Source organism: Bubalus bubalis, chromosome 2, assembly GCF_019923935.1.
Source record: "Bubalus bubalis isolate 160015118507 breed Murrah chromosome 2, NDDB_SH_1, whole genome shotgun sequence".
NCBI classification, from domain to species: domain Eukaryota; kingdom Metazoa; phylum Chordata; class Mammalia; order Artiodactyla; family Bovidae; genus Bubalus; species Bubalus bubalis.
Window position 1 is genome coordinate 103,182,188 of NC_059158.1, and position 14,176 is coordinate 103,196,363.

The following is a 14,176-nucleotide window of genomic DNA, read 5'->3' on the forward strand; positions in this document are numbered from 1 at the left end:
CTGGATGGTGACAATTTGAGGAAGTCTTCACTAATTTGTAATGACATAGGTGTGCAGAAAAACAAATAATTACCTACTCATTATCTTTCATAATTTCAAGGATATCCCTGAAACTATCATTATCCATGAATAAGAATAAGAGAAAGATTTAATGGTCATTAACATTGAAAACACTTACGGTTCATTTTTACTGAGGTTTTTCAATGTAGTAACTTTTATAAATTAGGGGTGTTATGTATGTGTGGGTATGTGTATAAAATTATGTCTATTGACATTCCAATGCTAAACCCTAGAAAGTATTATTTAACATTTGATTAGATGTTTGATGATATTGTCTCCAAATATTTTGTCTGTTTATAAGTCTGCCTAAGATACCAGCCGGAGAAGGCAATGACAACCCACTCCAGTACTCTTGCCTGGAAAATCCCGTGGACGGAGAAGCCTGGTAGGCTGCAGTCCATGGGGTCGCGAAGAGTCGGACACGACTGAGCGACTTCACTTTCACTTTTTACTTACATGCACTGGAGAAGGAAATGGCAACCCACTCCAGTGTTCTTGCTTGGAGAATCCCAGGGACGGGGAAGCCTGGTGGGCTGCTGCCTATGGGGGTCCCACAGAGTCGGACACGACTGAAGCGACTTAGCAGCAGCAGCAAAATACCAGCAATAATTGAATAAAAGGGTTGTACTATTTCGCTTAGGGATTCTCAGGTGGCACCGTGGTGGTAAAAATTCACCCGCCAATGCAGGAGATGCAAAAGACTGATTAGATCCCTGCATCCGGAAGATCTTGAGTGGGAAATGGCAACCACTCCAGTATTCTTGCCTGGAAAATTCCATGGACACAGGAGCCTGGCGGGCTACAGCCAATGGGTTTGCAGAGTCAGACTCTACTGAGCATACATTCATGCACTATCATGCTTATGCTTAGGGAAAATATTCTGTGTTATTTTTACTTTTATTATATTAAAGCTTTGTGAATTCCAAGGAAGAGAAGAGTTGAATTTGTTATCTGTCCAGGTCTATATCAATTTAAGCTCTACATTACTAATACATTTCAAAATCTTCGAAGTAAAACTATACAGCAACCATTTCCTTGCTGATATAGGCAAATTGGTTTTTTGTTGTTCTTAAGTCTAAATTGTCCTTTTTCATTATGTTCAGGTGAATAGACTTTGAATTCCAGGTCAAAAACTGGAGTTTGGCTTCTATGAGAAAGAAGAGTAGTATATAAAGAAGGATGTTTACTTTCTTCAGTTGGTGTAAGTGAATGATAAACTTTGATTAAAAAGTCACAGTGTATTAATTTTAGATTTAATTAAATGGAATGCATTCTTTCATCATATTTTTCTTTCTTTGGATCATATTACAAAGCTTATTTTTTTAATATAAATAATCATTTTGTTAAAGTAGTAATGAATATTAGTACATTTAACTGAAAAAGTAATATTAAAAAATAAAACAAAACACCTCTTACCACTCAAAAATAGCCACAGAAATGTTTTGGTGCAGTTCCTCTCAATCTGTTGTCTAGGAAAAAGGAGGCATCTCTATTCCCTCTGTGACAGCTGGAAAAATTCTTTATACCATATGGAAGCATATGAGTCATCCCCACCCCCTCCAGTCAGAAAAACCCTGCTGGGGCCATTCACACTTGAAACAAACTCCAACATTCTTTGCTCATCCCTCAGGGCCCTGCATGATTTAACTGAGTACTCGCCCTCTGACCTCAGCTCTCTTAAAGGGAGTTGTGTGGGTATCTATTGATAGTCCCAGAAACTAGACCATCAGTTCTTTATATCATGACCTCCAATATTCTAGTTTGGCATCATTTAAGATGACCAAATTATCTCTATTTTCCTTGGATTGCCCTCATTTTAAATCTGACAAGCTCACATTCCAGGAACTTACTCAGTTTTTGGCAAATAAGATATTCCTAGAATAAGGGTATTAATTATAATATTAGCATGTTGGTCATTTTAGATACATCAACCATTGAATAATATTTGTTCTTAAGTCCACAATTTTGTGCTTCACGGCACAACTTATTGATATTATATATTCCCCACTGATTTGGAACACTGTCATTACTAAAAGTTAAAATGAGAAATGATTGACATTGGTTTTGACTATGCATTCTCATGAATTAATCTATATGTCTATGTAAGTAATAAGACCATACTTTTTAAGTAATTGTGACTTTATGGCATTTAATGATACATAGAAATAGAAGGGTCCATCTCATGTTTTCAATATGCTATTTTTGTTGATTTATTTTTCAGATATATTTCAAAACAATTTTTCAACTTATAAAGATGCCATATTGGAATACAAATTTGAATTAGAATGTACAGCTTGAGAAAAATGCCTATAGTTGTAATACTGAAAGTCTCCATTCAGAACATATACATATCCATGTAATTTTTCAAATTATCTTTATGACTTTTAATAATGCAATTAGTAATAAGTTCAGAGCATTTTTTACCTTTACTTTAGTTTTAATTGATTTCTCCTTAATCATTTTGAGTTGTTTTAGTGGGTATTTCAAACTTGAAAAGTTATGACCAACCTAGACAGCATATTAAAAAGCAGAGACATTACTTTGCCAACAATGGTCCTCAGGTCAAGTCTATGTCTTTTCCAGTAGTCATGTATGGATGTGAGAGTTGGACTATAAAGAGAGCTGAGTGCTCAGATAAAATAGACTTTAAAACAAAGACTGTGAAAAGAGACAAAGATGGTCACTACATAATGATCAAAGGATCAATCCAAGAAGAAGATATAACAATTATAAATATATATGCACCCAACACGGGAGCACCACAGTATGTAAGACAAATGCTAACAAGTATGAAAGGAGAAATTAACAATAACACAATAATAGTGGGAGACTTTAATACCCCAATCACACCTATGGATAGATCAACTAAACAGAAAATTAACAAGGAAACACAAACTTTAAACGATACAATAGACCAGTTAGACCTAATTGATATCTATAGGACATTTCATCCCAAAACAATGAATTTCACCTTCTTCTCAAGCGCACATGGAACCCTCTCCAGGATAGATCACATCCTGGGCCATAAAGCTAGCCTTGGTAAATTCAAAAAAATTGAAATCATTCCAAGCATCTTTTCTGACCACAATGCAGTAAGATTAGATCTCAATTACAGGAGAAAAACTATTAAAAAATCCAACATATGGAGGCTGAACAACACGCTGCTGAATAACCAACAAATCACAGAAGAAATCAAAAAAGAAATCAAAATTTGCATAGAAACGAATGAAAATGAAAACACAACAACCCAAAACCTGTGGGACACGGTAAAAGCAGTCCTAAGGGGAAAGTTCATAGCAATACAGGCACACCTCAAGAAACAAGAAAAAAGTCAAATAAATAACCTAACTCTACACCTAAAGCAACTAGAAAAGGAAGAAATGAAGAACCCCAGGGTTAGTAGAAGGAAAGAAATCTTAAAAATTAGAGCAGAAATAAATGCAAAAGAAACAAAAGAGACCATAGCAAAAATCAACAAAACCAAAAGCTGGTTCTTTGAAAGGATAAATAAAATTGACAAACCATTAGCCAGACTCATCAAGAAACAAAGGGAGAAAAATCAAATCAATAAAATTAGAAATGAAAATGGAGAGATCACAACAGACAACACAGAAATACAAAGGATCATAAGAGACTACTATCAACAATTATATGCCAATAAAATGGACAACGAGGAAGAAATGGACAAATTCTTAGAAAAGTACAACTTTCCAAAACTCGATCAGGAAGAAATAGAAAATCTTAACAGACCCATCACAAGCACAGAAATTGAAACTGTAATCAAAAATCTTCCAGCAAACAAAAGCCCAGGTCCAGACGGCTTCACAGCTGAATTCTACCAAAAATTTAGAGAAGAGCTAACACCTATCCTGCTCAAACTTTTCCAGAAAATTGCAGAGGATGGTAAACTTCCCAACTCATTCTATGAGGCCACCATCACCCTAATACCAAAACCTGACAAAGATCCCACAAAAAAAGAAAACTACAGGCCAATATCACTGATGAACATAGATGCAAAAATCCTTAACAAAATTCTAGCAATCAGAATCCAACAACACATTAAAAAGATCATACACCATGACCAAGTGGGCTTTATCCCAGGGATGCAAGGATTCTTCAATATCCGCAAATCAATCAATGTAATACACCACATTAACAAATTGAAAAATAAAAACCATATGATTATCTCAATAGATGCAGAGAAAGCCTTTGACAAAATTCAACATCCATTTATGATCAAAACTCTCCAGAAAGCAGGAATAGAAGGAACATACCTCAACATAATCAAAGCTATATATGACAAACCCACAGCAAACATTATCCTCAACGGTGAAAAATTGAAAGCATTTCCTCTAAAGTCAGGAACAAGACAAGGGTGCCCACTTTCACCATTACTATTCAACATAGTTTTGGAAGTTTTGGCCACAGCAATCAGAACAGAAAAAGAAATAAAAGGAATACAAATTGGAAAAGAAGAAGTAAAGCTCTCACTGTTTGCAGATGACATGATCCTCTACATAGAAAACCCTAAAGACTCCACCAGAAAATTACTAGAACTAATCAATGACTATAGTAAAGTTGCAGGATATAAAATCAACACCCAGAAATCCCTTGCATTCCTATACACTAATAATGAGAAAACAGAAAGAGAAATTAAGGAAACAATTCCATTCACCATTGCAACGGAAAGAATAAAATACTTAGGAATATATCTACCTAAAGAATCTAAAGACCTATATATAGAAAACTATAAAACACTGGTGAAAGAAATCAAAGAGGACACTAACAGATGGAGAAATATACCATGTTCATGGATTGGAAGAATCAATGTAGTGAAAATGAGTATATTACCCAAAGCAATCTATAGATTCAATGCAATCCCTATCAAGCTACCAACAGCATTCTTCACAGAGCTAGAACAAATAATTTCACAATTTGTATGGAAAAACAAAAAACCTCGAATAGCCAAAGCGATCTTGAGAAAGAAGAATGGAACAGGAGGAATCAACCTACCTGACTTCAGGCTCTACTACAAAGCCACAGTTATCAAGACAGTATGGTACTGGCACAAAGACAGAAATATAGATCAATGGAACAAAATAGAAAGCCCAGAGATAAATCCACGCACATATGGACACCTTATCTTCGACAAAGGAGGCAAGAATATACAATGGATTAAAGACAATCTCTTTAACAAGTGGTGCTGGGAACTCTGGTCAACCACTTGTAAAAGAATGAAACTAGAACACTTTCTAACACCATACACAAAAATAAACTCAAAATGGATTAAAGATCTAAATGTAAGACCAGAAACTATAAAACTCCTAGAGGAGAACATAGGCAAAACACTCTCTGACATACATCACAGCAGGATCCTCTATGACCCACCTCCCAGAATATTGGAAATAAAAGCAAAAATAAACAAATGGGACCTAATTAACCTTAAAAGCTTCTGCACATCAAAGGAAACTATTAGCAAGGTGAAAAGACAGCCTTCAGAATGGGAGAAGATAATAGCAAATGAAGCAACTGACAAACAACTAATCTCGAGAATATACAAGCAACTCCTCCAGCTCAACTCCAGAAAAATAAATGACCCAATCAAAAAATGGGCCAAAGAACTAAATAGACATTTCTCCAAAGAAGACATACAGATGGCTAACAAACACATGAAAAGATGCTCAACATCACTCATTATCAGAGAAATGCAAATCAAAACCACTATGAGATACCATTTCACACCAGTCAGAATGGCTGCGATCCAAAAGTCTACAAGTAATAAATGCTGGAGAGGGTGTGGAGAAAAGGGAACCCTCTTACACTGTTGGTGGGAATGCAAACTAATACAGCCACTATGGAGAACAGTGTGGAGATTCCTTAAAAAACTGGAAATAGACATGCCTTATGATCCAGCAATCCCACTGCTGGGCATACACACTGAGAAAACCAGAAGGGAAAGAGACACGAGTGCCCCAATGTTCATCGCAGCACTGTTTATAATAGCCAGGACATGGAAGCAACCTAGATGTCCATCAGCAGATGAATGGATAAGAAAGCTGTGGTACATATACACAATGGAGTATTATTCAGCCATTAAAAAGAATACATTTGAATCAGTTCTAATGAGGTGGATGAAACTGGAGCCTATTATCCAGAGTGAAGTAAGCCAGAAAGAAAAACACCAGTACAGTATACTAACGCATATATATGGAATTTAGAAAGATGGTAACAATAACCCTGTGTACGAGACAGCAAAAGAGACACCGATGTATAGAACAGTCTTATGGACTCTGTGGGAGAGGGAGAGGGTGGGAAGATTTGGGAGAATGGCATTGAAACATGTAAAATATCATGTATGAAATGAGTTGCCAGTCCAGGTTCGATGCACGATACTGGATGCTTGGGGCTGGTGCACTGGGACGACCCAGAGGGATGGAATGGGGAGGGAGGAGGGAGGAGGGTTCAGGATGGGGAACACATGTATACCTGTGGCGGATTCATTTTGATATTTGGCAAATCTAATACAGTTATGTTAAGTTTAAAAATAAAATAAAATTTAAAAAAAAAATAAAAAAAAAAAAAGCAGAGACATTACTTTGCCAACAATGGTCCTCAGGTCAAGTCTATGTCTTTTCCAGTAGTCATGTATGGATGTGAGAGTTGGACTATAAAGAGAGCTGAGTGCCAAAGAATTGATGCTTTTGAACTGTGGTGTTGGAGAAGACTCTTGAGAGTCCCTTGGACTGCAAGGAGATCCAATCAGTCCATTCTAAAGGAGACCAGTCCTGAGTGTTCATTGGAAGGACTGATGCTGATGCTGAAACTCCAATACTTTGGCCACCTGATGCGAAGAGCTGACTCATTTGAAAAGACCCTGAGGCTGGGAAAGATTGAAGGCAGGAGGAGAAGGGGACGACAGAGGATGAGATGGTTAGATGGCATCACCAACTCAATGGACATGAGTTTGAGAGTAGATTCCGGGAGCTGGTGATGGACAGGGATGCCTGGTGTTCTGCAGTCCATGGGGCTGCAGAGTTGGACACGACTGAGTGACTGAACTGATACTGATACTGACCGTAGCTATCTTTGTAATGCCTCTCTTTCTTACCTATGTGTGCTTAGTCGATTAGTCATGTCCAACTGTTTGTGACTGCAGGTTCCTCTGTCCCTGGGAATTCTTCAGGCAAGAATACTGTAGTGGGTTGCCATGCTCTCCTCCAGGGAATCTTCCCAACTCAGGGACCAAACCCAGGTCCCCCACTTTGCAGGCAGATTCTTTACCATCTGAGCCACCAAGGAAGCTTTTGAACTTCTAATCCAGTCTAATAGGAGGATCAGAAACAGTTGACATTCATATGACAAAAATATTCATTTACAGTTTTACTTCAAGGAAACATTAACTGTCTTCCCTTTCTCATAATACAGTCTGATTTGGACATCCTGGTCATTCCTTCAAATATCACAGTGATCCATTACCTTAATGTACCATGCTGATTTGGACACAGCAAACAAGAGCTGGCTATTACACTGATAACACTGGCAGACCTGGGAAGATACAGTCACTCCAGAGAGTGAGAGATAAATGCTTGGAAGGTACACAGAACTATGAGTTCAGTAAAGTTTTTAAGGTTCTGATGGCCAGAGGTATCCTGGGCTATCCTCTGTAGAGTAAGAGAAAACTCCCTGCATCTTGCATCTTCTACTACAAAGAAGGAGGCACAGTGCCTGGTACACCTGTTGATATTCTGGTGGATAGTAAATTACATCCACCACTTATCATCATGTGAAATTACCTCCTTTGTTTAATTAGTTACTTATTTATCATCTGAATTTCCACTTAACTGTAAGCACTATGAGGGAAGGAAACTCCTTTAATTCCAGTATCTAAAATTATGTCTGGTTCAATGGGTGGTAGGAGCAGCATTCCCCAGGTGCAGGTAAGGAGGCGTGCTGAGAAATCAAAACAAAAATACACACAAGTGCAAGGTCATTTGCTTTCCATGATACTCACACACCAGGAATATGAAACAATTTCAGTAATAAAATGCATCTCTCTCTAAAAAATATTTTAGTATAAGTTCTAAACAATCACTGTGGTTGCCATTAAGTATTGTACATATATTTATTTATTATTTTAAATATTTCTCCTTTAATAAATATAGTATTCTACCTATAAGGTGATTCTGAGATCTCCAAGTTATAGCTGGTCCATGACTCAAAAAAGAGGAATAATTACATGAGTTTCCTTAAGATTGTAAACTAGTAGAAATTTTAAATTAGTTAAGCCTCCTTCAGATTTTGTCCCTGCATCCAGTGGTACTACATATTCTTGTCTTTGAGCAATGGCTACAAAAGGCAATGAAATAGGATGTGAGTTACTTTAATTGTATTGTTATATGTGACCACTTAAAAATTTTTTGTGTTTAAAGTATAAGGCAGTGAAACAGTGTGAAGTTTGATATGTATTATCTTTGTTTGATAAGTGAAAATTTTGATTATTCATGAAACATATTATTGGATTTTGATAACATCATTAACATGAAATTTCATCTTCTTTGTTAAATAAACTTTATTTTAGAGTGGTTTTAGGTTTACAGAAAGATTGCAAAGATAATGTAGATTTCCTGAATACCTTAAACACAATCCATCTTATTATTAATGTCTTACATTAGTATAGTAGATTTGTCATAATTAATTAACATTGATGCCTCATTATTAACTAAAGATTGTCTTAGTGACATGAAAAGTGGACATTTGATTTCCAAAAACATAGATATAGTCTATCAACTTGACTGTGTGGTCGTAAGAGCAATAATTATAAAAAAGAAGTTATAAGGAAAAAGGTTATTGATTGTTAAACACAGTAAACAGTATAAAATTGTATACAGTGATGGCAACTATGTGAAGATATAATATGGACATATTATATGAACTAGAGGGAAATAAAAAGAAATTAAATTAGTGTTAATGTCATGTGATATATTTGTAGTGACTAATTGCTTTTTTTAATTAAGCAATTTATTTAGAGATAATTGTAAATTCACATGCCATAAAAAATAATACAGAGAGATCCCATGTATCCTTCACCAAGTTCCCCCAAGGATAACGTCTTACAAACTTGTACATTATCACAACCAGGAAAAGGATATTGGTCCAAGTAATACATGCATCTTCCTTGAAATGTCAATTATTTCTAAACTAAAGCTCAATAAAGAAAATTATATGATTGCTCTATATGTATTATTGAAAACAGTTTTATTACAGAGGAAATAGGATTATGTATCTGAGTATCAGAATTGGTAAGTATACAGTGGTCTGGCCTTTTCAGATAGTTATAGAAACCCAGAAAGTAGGACATTATGCTAGTAAGTAAATCAAAAAGCATATTTACCACTTTTTCTCTAATTTCATATGAAAAATAGCTATTGTAATCATTCTCTCCTGAATGCTTTTCCTCTGACTTTTTAACTCAGTGGTGAGTGCCCCATAGCTGATCTGTGTTGGTAAGAGACACCAGACTCTCTCTGTTTCTCTATGTTCACATCTCACTCTACTTCTCTTTAACCTTGAGCAAGAAAATGAAATCAAGCAGTTCTCTAAATAAAACTCAAAGGCAACTTGCCCCTTATGTACATTTAAAGAATCATAGGAAGATTTAATTAATCTGATTCTTAACAATCTGAAAACAGATGGGCACCAAATAAAAACAGGATATTGCTATATTGTCAATCACATCAATGGAACTCGAAGTTGTTGATTTGCTTCCCACTTTAAAAAAATGAATATAAATTAAAATGCAAATGAAATGACAAATGCAAGCCCATTTGAAAATTAAAATACTACCCTGTAAAAAAATTAAATAAGACAATAAGCCTATCACGGAGGAGGTAAAATATCAATAGGTTCTTATTCATTTAATCCTCAAACTAATGATCAAGGTGACAGGGCTTGAGTGTCCTGGTTGAAAACTGTAATATATTTTAAAAAATGTTTCTCAGAAGAAGTACAGCATAATAACAAATATCATCATCTTGCACATTGGGTGAGCTACATGCAAATTAGTCAACAATTATGGTTGACTTAGAATTATATTTAACAATTGAATGTCATTTCATACATGAATTATCATAAGGCAATTGAAAAGTAGTATCATACAGCAATTGAAAAGTAGTACTCAAAGTAGTCATCTTTAGAGAGGTCAGTTTTAAAATGCAAATTTGGAGTTATTATAGATTATTTGTTACATAGAAAGAGGGTCAAAATCCTTCCTTTTATTGGACAGACAGATTGGAGTCAATGCATTATGGATAGACTTTGGGAATAAAGAAGGAAAAAAATAGAACTTTGACAAGTTTAACTATGGTTTCTTGAGAACTTCATAAACTTTTGTTTTCAAATAAAACTCTGAAGACTACATTTTGGATATTCAACCATATCTTGTCAAGCCTCTTAGTCAAGTGACCTGAAAGTAATTTTAGATGTGCAACTTTTTATCTCTGCTCTTTTATGTCCACATAAATTACTATTGCTCTCTTTTCACTTTTCACTTCTTATGTTTCTAATAAAGCCATACTTTTGAAAATAAACACTTGTCATTTGGAACATCTATTTGCAGCTTTCTACTTTTCATTAAGTGGAATTTGGAGGTAGTATTTTCTTTTTCTTCTAGATATATTTTGCAGCTAATAATATCAGAAACATTTTAATATTAAAGCTTCCATCTTAAAAAAAAAAGTTTCTTTAAAACTACTTAACTCTGTTGTTAATTCATATTTGAACCAAAGTTAATCCTAGAGATTTTCAGAAGTCCCAGTCTCTAAAGAGATCCAATTATTAACAAGGCTGAAAATACAAATTTTATAAGATCAGGAATTTATTCATACAATATTAACAACTAAAAGCAAATTTAACGAAGGAGCTGAAGTATCTGTATACTGAAAAATACTAGACATTAATGAAAACAATTAGTGAAGACAGAAATAAATGGAAAGATATTCCATGCTCATGGGTTGCAAGAATCAATATTGTTAAAATGAACATACTATCCAAATAAATCCAAAGATTCAATAATATCCCTATCAAAGTTCCAATAGCTTATTTGAAAAAAATCAAATAAATAATATTAAAATTTGTATGGAGTCACAAAACACTCTGAATACTCTCTCTGTTCTTGAGAAAGAACAAAGCTGGAGACAACACTCTCTTTGACTTCAAATTATGTCACAAAGTTATAGTAATTAAAATAACATGGTAGTGGTATAAAAACAGACATATAGAAAATGGAAAAGAATAATACAGAGTTCATATATGGGCAGTTCATTTACAACAATGGAGACAATTATATTCAATGGGAAAGGACAGTCTCCAATAATTGTTGAAAAAATTGAACAGCTGTATGGAAAAGAACGAAACTCAGCCCGTATCTTATATTATACACGAAAATTGATTCAAAATGGATTAAAGATTTGAATATAAAACCTGAAACTATCAAAATCCTAGAAGAGTACATAAGTGGTAAGCTGTGTGACATAGGACTTGACTATGATTTTCAATATCTAATACCAAAAGTAAAAACAATGAAATCAAAAATAAATAAGTGGGACTAAGTGGGACTACACTGTACTCAGAGAAGGCAATGACACCCCACTCCAGCACTCTTGCCTGGAAAATTCTATGGACAGAGGAGCCTGGTGGGCCACAGTCCATGGGGTCGCTAAGAGTTGGACAAGACTCAGCGACTTCACTTTCACTTTTCACTTTCATGCATTGGAGAAGGAAATGGCAACCCACTCCAGTGTTCTTGCCTGGAGAATCCCAGGGACGGGGGAGACTCGTAGGCTGCCATCTATGGGGTCGCACAGAGGTGGACATGACTGAAGCGACTTAACACCAGCAGCATCACAGTGTACTAAAAAGTTTCTGCATAGCAAAGAAGTCATCAACAAAATGAAAATGTAACCCATGAGTGGGAGAAAATAATTTGGAAGTCATATACTAATATATATTAAGAATAGGAGTTAAGATATATTAAGAATTCACCCAACTCAATAGCAAAAAACAAACAAAACCCCCAAATAATCTAGATGTAAAAAGGAGAAAGAACTGAAATAGACATTTTTCCAAAGAAGACATCCAGATACCCAATAGGTACATGAAAAAGTGCTCAACATCACTTATCATCAGGAAATTGCAAATTAAAATCACAGTAAGATATCATCTCACATCTTTTAGATGAGATTTATGTGCCAGGCATGTGATAAACATTTTATCAGTTCAGTTCAGTTCAGCCACTCAGTCGTGTCCGACTCTTTGTGACCCCATGAATTGCAGCACTCCAGGCCTCCCTGTCCATCACCAACTACCAGAGTTCACTCAAACTCACGTCCATCGAGTCAGTGATGCCATCCAGCCATCTCATCCTCTGTCGTCCCCTTCTCCTCCTGCCCCCAATCCCTCCCAGCATCAGAGCCTCTTCCAATGAGTCAACTCTTCACATGAGGTAGCCAAAGTACTGGAGTTTCAACTTTAGCATCATTCCTTCCAAAGAACACTCAGGGCTAATCTCCTTTAGAATGGACTGGTTGGATCTCCTTGCAGTCCAAGGGACTCTCAAGAGTCTTCTCCAACACCACAGTTCAAAAGCATCAATTCTTCTGTGCTCAGCTTTCTTCACAGTCCAACCCACATCCATACATGACCACTGGAAAAACCATAACCTTGACTAGACGGACCTTTGTTGACAAAGTAATGTCTCTGCTTTTGAATATGCTATCTAGGTTGGTCATAACTTTCCTTCCAAGGAGTAAGCATCTTTTAATTTTATGGCTGCAATCACCATCTGCAGTAATTTTGGACCCCTAAAAAATAAAGTCTGCCACCATTTCCCCATCTATTTCCCATGAAGTAATGGGACTGGATGCCATGATCTTCATTTTCTGAATGTTGAGCTTTAAGCCAACTTTTTCACTCTCCTCTTTCACTTTCATCAAGAGGCTTTTTAGTTCCTCTTCACTTTCTGCCATAAGGGTGGTGTCATCTGCATATCTGAGGTTATTGATATTTCTCCCGGCAATCTTGATTCCAGCTTGTGCTTCTTCCAGCCCAGCTTTTCTCATGATGTACTCTGCATATAAGTTAAATAAGCAGGGTGACAATATACAGCCTTGACGTACATAGTAACTATAATAATCATGGTCCTTATTATCATCAATGTAACATCTGATGAAAGGGCAACAAAACGCATTTCACATGTTTTCACTCCTTTATCAGTTACTCTCTTATAGCAAGGCCTGACTTATGTACTCAAATACTTCCTCTGACTACATTAGATCATAATGAGAAAATTAGAAAGAGGATTGATTACAATTTTCTGTGTTTTTGACCAACTTAAGATTATATATATCTTCCCTGGTGGCTCAGACTGTAAAGAATCTGCCAGCAATGCAGGAAAACCTGGGTCTGATCCCTGGGTCAGGAAGATCCTCTGAAGAAGGGAATGGCTACCCATTCCCATATTCTTGCCTGGAAAAGTCCATGGACAGAGGAGCCTGGCGGGCTACAGTCCACGGGGTCGCAAAGAGTTGGAATGAGTGAGCGACTAACAATTCACTTCATGTGATATATATATATAAAGCATATAGAATACTTTGAAACGCTATTGAGCAATGCATATTTTAACACTTTTATATCTACAAACACATATGGAGACAAATGAAGAAATTTGTAGGTTATTTCAAATATGAGAATGTATGTAACCTTTCTACTCCTTTCTTTTTATATGACACTCTGCTTCAGATATCTTATTCCAGACCTGCTAAATGGGAAGGGAATGAGGAGAAGGAAGGAGAGTAGAAAACATTCAATTTATATTGCAATAAATTTTCCAGATTGTACTCATAGTATATCTTCAAAATGTAATTTGTAAAGCCACTGCAAACATACTTCACAATCTAATTGTGATGCCATATTATATTAAACCATAATTAATAAAATGTCCTGGTAATAGTCATTAATTCAATTCATTCTTCATTATCCTCTTTAAAACATATCTATTTCATTCTTCTTCTTCTTCTCTAGCTGTTAAACTGACCTGTAAACAATTATCAATAAGGGGTAA